We start from the raw sequence: 10,015 nt of genomic DNA on the forward strand, positions 1-10,015 counted from the left end.
GTCTCTTTGCACAACTGTTTGGGGTTGACCTCAGCCCCTCAGGTGACGCCTATAGACTGAGAATCCCTTGAGATACAATAGTCTGTCTTTATTTTTTTTTCTGTTTAATTTCTTTATTGGGGAATGTTTCATAATTGACAGTAAATACAATAGTCTGTACATGTATAACATTTCTCATTTTTCTTTTTTTTTTTCTCCAAAGCTTTCCCTTTTTTTTTTTTTTTTCCTTTTTGGGGAATTAATGTTTTACATTCAACAGTAAATACAATAGTTTGTACGTGCATAACATTCCCCAGTTTCTCCTTTAACAATACAACCCCCACTATGTCATCTATCATTCTTCATGGACCTGTATTCTCCCCACCCACCCACCCCAGAGTCTTTTACTTTGGTGCAATATGCCAATTCCATTTCAGGTTCTACTTGTGTTTTCTTTTCTGATCTTGTTTTTCAACTTCTGCCTGAGAGTGAGATCATCCCATATTCATCCTTTTGTTTCTGACTTATTTCACTCAACATGATTTTTTCAAGGTCCATCCAAAATCGGCTGAAAACGGTGAAGTCACCATTTTTTACAGTTGAGTAGTAGTCTATTGTGTATATATACCACAACTTGCTCAGCCACTCATCTGTTGTTGGACACCTGGGTTGCTTCCAGGTTTTTGCTATTACAAATTGTGCTGCCAAGAACATATGTGTACACAGATCTTTTTGGATGGATGTTTTGGGTTCCTTAGGATATATCCCCAGGAGAGGAATTGCAGGGTCATAGGGTAGGTTCATTTCTAGTCTTCTGAGAGTTCTCCAGACTGTTATCCACAGAGGTTGGACTAATTTACATTCCCACCAGCAGTGCAGGAGGGTTCCTTTGATCCCACACCCTCTCCAGCATTTGCTGCTGTTACCTTTTCTGATGTATGACATTCTCACAGGAGTGAAGATCTTGCCAGGGCTTTGTCAGGGACTCCTATCCCCTGAGGGCTATTGGTGCCTGCCTATGGGAGCTGATCAGAGGTAGAAGTCCATGTTTTATCTTAATCAATTACTCTGGATTAAGGGATCAAACAGGGTGGAGGGTAGATTGCACAGTGGTTATGCAAACTGACTCTCTAGCCTGAGCCTTCAAAGCCCCAGGCCCCATCTCCCACACTACCAAACAGCATGTTTTCACTCTGTTTCTCAGCTCTTTGTGACTAGGTAGGAATGCAAGACTTCATCGAGTTTAATCTCCCAATGATCTTAGCTATTCTTTTTCTTACAATTTGTTTTTTATTTAATAAAGGATAAATTAACAAAACCATAGGGTAGGAGGGGTACAACTCCACACAATTCCCACCACCCAATCACCATATCCCACCCCCTCCCCTGATAGCTTCCCCACTCTCTATCCCTTTGGGAGTATGGGCCCAGGATCATTGTGGATTGTAGAAGGTGGAAGGTCTGGCTTCTGTAATTGCTTCCCCGCTGAACATGGGCATTGACTGGTCAGTCCATACTCCTAGTCTGCCTCTCTCTTGCCCTAGTAGGGTGGGTCTCTGGGGAAGTGGAGCTTCAGGACACATTGGTGGGGTCTTCAGTCCAGGGAAGCCAGCCGGCATCCTGATGACATCTGGAACCTGGTGACTGAAAAGAGAGTTAACATACAAACCAAACAAATTGTTGAGCAATCATGGACCCAAAGCTTGGAATAGTGGAGAGGAAGTGTTAGGGAGATACTCACTGCAAATTCTAGTGTATATTTTGCAGTAGTTTATGGATACATGTGAACATATGCTCTCTCACACAGAAACTGGTGCATATCTAGGTTTGGGGACTTTGTTAGAAAGTGAACCACCTGGGATGGAATTAGAGAATACTATGAAAGGAAAGGTCTCACCCTAGTAATGAAGCTGAAGGGTTGTCATTCCACACGTGAAGTCTGAAATGAAGCATGTTGAGGTGGCAATCATTGCATTGATTAGGCTGTGATCGGCAGATGCAATATTATTTGATATGGATTGGGAGAGGCATACGGGAAAGTGGGCCCTATCCAACAGGACTGGGGGAAGTAGAGGTTCTATAGTGGAGATGTGAGGTTCCTGCTGTCCTTGGGTTAAAAAAGACAATCGATAGTTAATGTTATCATCACATTATTTGGTAATTGGATTAACTTTGAAAAGTCCTTTTGTTTGGGTTTGCTGTACAGTATCCAGTATCTTGTATATAGCTGTGCTATTGGTTGCTTCTGATCTACTTGGTCTAGGCTTTTGAGAGAGTCTGCATATCAAATACACAGCCTATATATTAAAAGATTCAGTCTGTGTGTTTTCACTCTGTTTCTCAGCTCCTTGTGACTAGGTAGGAATGCAAGACTTCATCGAGTTTAATCTCCCAATGATCTTAGCTATTCTTCTTTTTCTTACAATTAAAAAAAAACTTTATTGGGGAATTAATGTTTTACATTCAATGGTAAATACAATAGTTGTACATGCATAACATTTCTCAGTTTTCCATATAACAATACAACCCCAACAAGATTCTGTCATCCTTCTTGGACTTGTATTCCTCGCACCCCCCCCCCCCGAGTCTTTTACTTTGGTACAATACACCAATTCCAATTCAGGTTCTACTTGTGTTTTCTCTTTTGATCTTATTTTTCAACTTCTGCCTGAGAGTGAGATCATCACATATTCATCCTTCTGTTTCTGACTTATTTTCTTATTTCACTTAACATGAATTTCTCAGGGTCCATCCAAGTTCCGCTGAAAACGGTGAAGTCACCATTTTTTATAGCTGAGTATTATTCCATTGTGTATATATACCACAACTTGCTCAGCCACTCATCTGTTGTTGGACACCTGGGTTGCTTACAGGTTTTGGCTATTACAAATTGTGCTGCTAAAGAATGTATGTGTACACAGATCTTTTTGGATGGGTATGTTGAGTTCCTTAGAATATATCCCCAGGAGAGGAATTGCAGGGTCATAGGGTAGGTCCATTTCTAGCATTCTGAGACTTCTCCAGAGTGTTTTCCACAGAGGTTGGACCAATTTACATACCCACCAGCAGTGCAGGAGGGTTCCTTTGACCCCAAAACCTCTCCAGCAATTGCTGCTACTACCTTTTCTGATGTATGCCATTCTCACAGGAGTGAAGTGCTATCTCATGGTTGTCTTTATTTGCATTTCTCTGACAATCAAAGACTTGGAGCATTTTTTTCATGTGTTTCTTGGCTTTTGGGATCTCTTCTGTGCTGAATATTCTGTCCATATTCTCCCCCCATTTTTGGATAGCATTATTTGTTTTCTTGTTGTCGAGTTTGGCAAGGTCTTTATTCTGGTTATTAGCCTCTTGTCTGATACATAAAGATTTATATAAATCTGTAAGGATTTTCTCCCATTCTGTGAGGGGTCTCTTTGGATAGTGGGTTTTTTTTTTTTGTGAGAAGCTTGTTAATTTTATTTAGTCCCAAAGGTTTATGCTTGTCTTGGTCTTCTTTGTAATTGGATTTGTTTCATTGAAGATGTCTTAAAAATTTATGTGAAAAAGAGTTCTGCCAATATTTTCCTCTAAATATTCTATAGTTTCTGGTCTAACATCCAAGTCCTTGATCCACTTGGAATTTACTTTTGTATTTGGTGAAATATAGTGGTTCAGTTTCATTCTTCTGCATGTTTCAACCCATTTTTTCTAACACCATTTGTTGCAGAGACTCTATTTTCCCCATTTAATAGTCTGGGCACCTTTGCCAAAGATTATATGTCCATACATTTGGGGACTTATTCTGGGCTCTCAATTCTATTCCACTGGTCAGTGTGTCTATTAATGTTCTAGTACCAAGGAGTTTTGATGATAATGGTTCTATAATACAATTTAAGATATGGGAATGTGATGCCTCTAGTTCTGCTCTTTCTTCTCAAGATTGTTTTGGCAATTCTAGGTCTTTTCTGGTTCCAGATAAACATTTGTAGCATTTGCTCTATTCTCCTAAAAATGTGTTTTGGAATCTTTATGGCTCTGGGTACTATATTCATTTTGATTATGTTAATTCTTCCAACCCGTGAACATGAAATATCTTTCCACTTCTTTGTGTCTTTATCAATTTCCTTGAGCAGTGACTCATAATTTTCAGTATACAAGTCATTCACTTCTTTCGTTAGGTTTACTCGTAGATATTTTATTGTTTTTGTAGCTATAGTGAAATGAATTGATTTCTGGATTTCAACTTCTTAGTGTTTGCATAGAGGAATGCCACTGACTTTTGAATGTTAATTTTGTAGCCTGACACCTTATTATATTTACTAATGGTTTCCAAAAGCTTCTTGCTGGATTCCTTAGGTTTTTCTATGTATACTATCATGTCATCTGCAAAATAGGGAGAGTTTGATTTCTTATCTTCCTATTTGTCTTTTTTTTTTTAAATATGGAATTTCTGTCCAATGTTGTTTTTTTTAAATTTTTTTATTTAAGAAAGGATTAATGAACAAAAACATAAGGTAGGAGGGGTACAACTCCACACAATTCCCACCACCCAATCTCCATAACCCACCCCCTCCCATGATAGCTTTCCCATTCTCTAACCCTCTGGGAGCATGGACCCAGGGTCATTGAGGGTTGCAGAAGGTAGAAGGTCTGGCTTCTGTAATTGCTTCCCTGCTGAACATGGGCGTTGACTGGTCGGTTGATACTCCCAGTCTGCCTCTCTCTTTCCCTAGTAGGGTGGGTCTCTGGGGAAGCTGAGCTCCAGGACACATTGGTGGGGTCTTCAATCCAGGGAAGCCTGGCCACCATCCTGGTGGCATCTGAAACCTGGTGATTGAAAAGAGAGTTAACATACAAAGCCAAACAATTTGTTGAGCAATCATGGATCCCAAGCTTGGAATAGTGGAGAGGAAGTGTTATGGAGGTACTCACTGCAAACTCTAGTGTACTTCTGCTTTCAGGTATATATTTTGCAGTAGTTTATGGATACGTGTGCACATAAGCTCTCTCTCACAGAAACTGGTGTATATATAGATTATGGGACTTTGTTAGAAAGTGAACTACCTGAGATGAAATTAGAGTGTACTATAAAAGGAAAGGTCTCACCTGAGTAATGAAGCTGAAGGGTTGTCATTCCACACGTGAAGTCTCTGGACACAGTCTGAGGTGAAGCATGTTGAGGTGGCAATCGTTGCGTTGGTTAGATTGTGATCAGCGGATGCAATATTATTTGGTTTGGATTGGGAGATGCATTCGGGAAAGTGGGCCCTATCCAAGGGTTCCAGGAATGGGGGAAGTAGAGGCTCTATAGTGGAGATGTGAGGTTCCTGCTGTCTTAGGGTTCAAAAAGACAATCGATAGTTAATTTTATCATCACATTATTTGGTAATTGGGTTAACTTTGAAAAGTCACTTTGTTATGGTTTGTTGTACAGTATCCAGTATCTTGTATATAGCTGTGCTATTGGATGCTTCTAATCTACTTGGTCTAGGCTTTTGAGAGAGTCCGCATATCAAATACACAGCCTATATATTAAAAAGATTCAGTTTGTGTTTTGAGAAACTTTGAGACATACAATTGATTTTCCCCTTCTCATATTAATTAACTACTGATTTATATGTCTACATTTGCTAGGAGTGTACATAAACATCATTCCCACTACCAAAGGACTGTGACCCGTCCCTCCCACCCACTCCCACCCCCCACTGGCCCAGGAAGCTGCATGTCTACCCCTCACCACTGGGTTTTTACTTTGGTGCCCTACTTACAATTTGGTCAGGTCCTGCTTTTAGTTTCCCTTTCAGATCTTCTTACTCAACTTCTCTTGATGAGTGGGATCATCCCATACTCATCTTTATCTTTCTGACTTAGTTCACTTAACATAATTCCTTCTAGCTCTGTCCAAGATGGGTCAGAGAAGGTGGGTTCATTGTTTTTGATAGCTGCATAGTATTCCATTGTGTATATATACCACAGCTTTCTCAGCCACTCATCTGTTGTTGGGCACCTGGGTTGCTTCCAGGTTTTAGCTATTATGAATTGTGCTACTATGAACATAGGAGTACACACCTCTTTTTGGTTGGGTGTTATGGAGTCCTTGGGGTATAACCCCAGGAGAGGAATTACTGGATCATATGGAAGGTCCATGTCTAGCCTTGTGAGAGTTTTCCAGACTGCTCTCCACAGAGGCTGTACCAATTTACATTCCCACCAGCAATGTAAAAGGGTTCCTCTGTTCCCACAACCTCTCCAGCATTTGTTGCTGCTGTCCTTTTTGATGTATGTCAGTCTTACAGGAGTGAGGTGGTATCTTAGTGTTGTCTTAATTTGCATTTCTCTGACAATCAGTGACCTAGAGCAGTTTTTCATATGTTTGTGAGCCTTTTGGATCTCCTCTGGAGTGAATGTTTTGTTCATATCCTCTGCCTACTTTTGGATGGGGTCATTTGCTTTTTTTGGTGCTAAGTTTGCTGAGCTCTTTATATGTTTTGGTGATTAGTTTCTTGTCTGATGTCTGGCATGTGAAGATCTTCTCCCATTCTGTGAGGGGTCTCTTTGTTTGTATGATAGTTTCTTTGGATGTGCAGAAGCTTTTCAATTTGATGTAGTCCCATTGGTTTGTTTCTGCTTTAGTCTTCCTTGCAATTGGGTTTGATTCATCAAAGATGTCCTTGAGGTGTATGTGGGAAAGTGTTTTACCAATGTTTACCTCTAAGTGTTTGATTGTTTCTGGTCTGACATCTAGGTCTTTGATCCATATGGAGTTGATTTTTGTTTCTGGTGAGATAAAGTGATTCAATTTCATTATTCTGCATGTTTCAACCCAGTTTTCCCAGCACCATTTATTGAAGAGAGCCTTCTTCTTCCATTTAATCCTTTGGGCCCCCTTATCAAAGATTAGATGTCCATAGGTGTGTGGATTTACTTCTGGGCTTTCAATTCTGTTCCACTGGTCTGTGTGCCTATATTTGTTCCAGTACCATGCTGTTGGATTGGAAGAACAAATATCATCAAAATGAATATTCTCCCCAGAGCCATATACAAATTTAATGCAATACCCATCAAAGTTCCACCAAGCTTCTTTAAGAGAATAGAAAAAAAACTACAATCATTTATCTGGAACATGAAAACACCTAGAATTGCCAAAACCATCTTAAGTAAAAGAATCAGAAATGGAGGCATCACACTCCCAGACCTTAAACTATATTATAAAGCCATCATCATCAAAACAGCATGGTACTGGAACAAAAATAGGCACACAGACCAGTGTAACAGAATTATCTTCCTATTTGTATCCCTTTAATTCCTTGCTCCTGCCTGATTGCTATGGCAAGAACTTCCAACACTATGTTGAATAATAATGGTGATAGTGGGCATCTTGTCTAGTACCTGATCTGAGGGGAAATGCTTCCAGTTTTTCACCATTGAGTATGATATTGGTTGTAGGTTTGCTATATGTAGACTCCACTATCTTGAGGAATTTTTCATCTATTCCCATTTTTTGTCGTGTGTTGATCATAAAGGGATGTTACATTTTGTCAAAGGTTTTCTCTGCATCTATTGATAAGACCATGTGGTTTTTGGTCTTGCTTTTGTTGATGTGGTGGATCATGTTGATTGATTTCCATATTAAACCAACCCTGCATATCTGGGATACACCCCACTTGGTCATGATGAACAATCTTTTTGATATACTGCTGTATCCAGTTGGCTAGAATTTTGTTCAGTATTTTAGCATCTATGTTTATCAGATATACTGGTCTGTAGTTTTCTTTTTTGGTTATTTCCATGTCTGCTTTTGGAATCAAAGTGATGTTGTCTTCATTGAAGCTGGCAGGGAATATTCCAGTGTGTTCAATCTTTTGGAAGATTTTTTTTTTAAAAAATATTTATTTTATTTATTTATTCCCGTTTGTTGCCCTTGTTGTTTTATTGTTGTAGTTGTTGTTGTTGTTGTTGGATAGGACAGAGAGAAATCGAGAGAGGAGGGGAAGACAGAGAGGAGGAGAGAAAGATAGACACCTGCACACCTGCTTCACCACCTGTGAAGCGACTCCCCTCAGGTGGGGAGCCGGGTTCAAACCGGGATCCTTATGCCAGTCCTTGTGCTTTGCGCCACCTGCGCTTAACCCGCTGAGCTACAGCCCTACTCTCAGAAGATTTTTAAAAGTAGGGGTGTTAGTTCTTCTTTGAAAGTTTTGTAGAATTCTTTTGTAAAACTATCTGGTCCAGGACTTTTATTTTTGGGAAGGTTTTTGATAACGGTTTCAATTTTATTATCTGTGATGGGCCTGTTCACATTATCTACTTCCTCTTTACTTAATTTTGGAAATTCATAGGTATCTAGGAAATCATCCATTTCTTCCAGGTTCTCTAGCTTGGTGGCATATAGTTGTTCGTAGAAGCCTCGCATGATATGTTGAATTTCTGCGGTGTCTGTTGTGATATCTCCTCTTTCATTTAGTATTCGATTTATTTGGTTCTTCTTCCTTTTTTATTTTGTGAGTCTGGCTAAAGGTTTGTTGATTTTGTTCACTCTTTCGAAGAACCAATATTTATTTTCATTGATCTTTTGAATGTTTTTCTTATTTTCAATGTTATTGATTTCTACCCTAACTTTAGTGATTTCTGTCCTTCTTGTTGCTTTAGGGTTCCTTTGTTCTTCTTCTTCTAGGTCTTTAAGATGTGCAATGAGGCTGTTTATTTGTGCTTTTTCTTGTTTCCTAATGTGTGCTTGTATGGCTATGAACTTCCCTCTCAGTACTGCCTTAGCTGTGTCCCAAATATTTTGATAGCTTGTATCTTCATTTACATTGAACTCTCAAAACATTTTGATTTCTTCCTTGATTTACTCTTTGACCCAATAGTTGTTAAGTAGTGTACTGTTGAGCTTCCACTTTTTGGAACTATTACTAATGTTCTGTTGATTGTTAAGTTTAATTCCATTGTGGCCTGAGAAGGTGCTTGGGATTATTTCAATGCTCTTGAATTTGCTGATGCTATCTTTATCGCCTAACATATGGTCTATTCTTGAGAATGACCTATGTGGACTTGAGTAGAATATGTATTCCTGTTTCTTGGGATGAATGACTGAAAATGTCAAATAATTCTTGTTTATCTATCTCCTCATTTAGCTCCCTCATGTCTTTATTGATTTTCTGCCTGGATGATCTGTCAAGTTGAGAAAGTGGGGTGTTGAAGTCCCCTACTATGACTGTGTTGCTGTTAATATATTGCTTTAGCTCTTTCAGTAGATGTTTGATGTATTTAGATGGCTTCTCATTTGGTGCAATGATGTTAATAATTGTTAAGTCCGCTTGATTCACTGATCCTCTGAGCATTAAGTAATATCCATCCCTATCTTTTTTAATTTTATTGATTTTAAAGTCTATCAAGTCAGTTATGAGAATAGCTGTTCCTTCCCTTTTTTGTGTGCCATTGACATGTATGATAGTTTTTCATCCTTTCGGTTTGAGTCTGTGTTTGTCTTGTTGAGTTAGGTGGGTTTCCTGTAGACAGCATATTGTTGGGTTGTGTTTACTGATCGCTCTTCCTACTCTATGTCTTTAAATAGGTGAACTCAGGCCATTTGTTGGGTAGTATGCAAGCTCCCCCAGCTTAAAGCTTCTGTCTCTAATCCTGCTTAACTAAGCACTGGTGTGCCTACAGGACATTGGTTTGATTCCACTTTTTCTATTTACATAAACCACTGTTAACTAAGCACCACCCTCTTTCCAGAGCATTGGTTTAATCCCCACTTGTTCATGATGCTTTTTCACTCCACCCTCTCTATGTCACTCCCTGTTTCCACCCTACTTGGCTAGTATATATACAAACTGCTTTTCTGAGTAAAACCACTTGGAATTGCTTTCTGACTCCGAGAGTTCCAGAGTGTATCTCCTGCGACACTAGCCCGAGTCGAGTTCCTGATCCCTCTCCCATGCAGCAGCCCAGATTGGTTCCAGTTGAGTTCCCTCCAACCCAGAGAGGACTTGCTCGGGAAGAAGCACCCTCAGGCTATCCCAGCAGCTATTGACTTTTATTTATAACAAAG

The sequence above is a fragment of the Erinaceus europaeus genome, chromosome 3, assembly GCF_950295315.1.
Source record: "Erinaceus europaeus chromosome 3, mEriEur2.1, whole genome shotgun sequence".
Lineage (NCBI taxonomy): Eukaryota > Metazoa > Chordata > Mammalia > Eulipotyphla > Erinaceidae > Erinaceus > Erinaceus europaeus.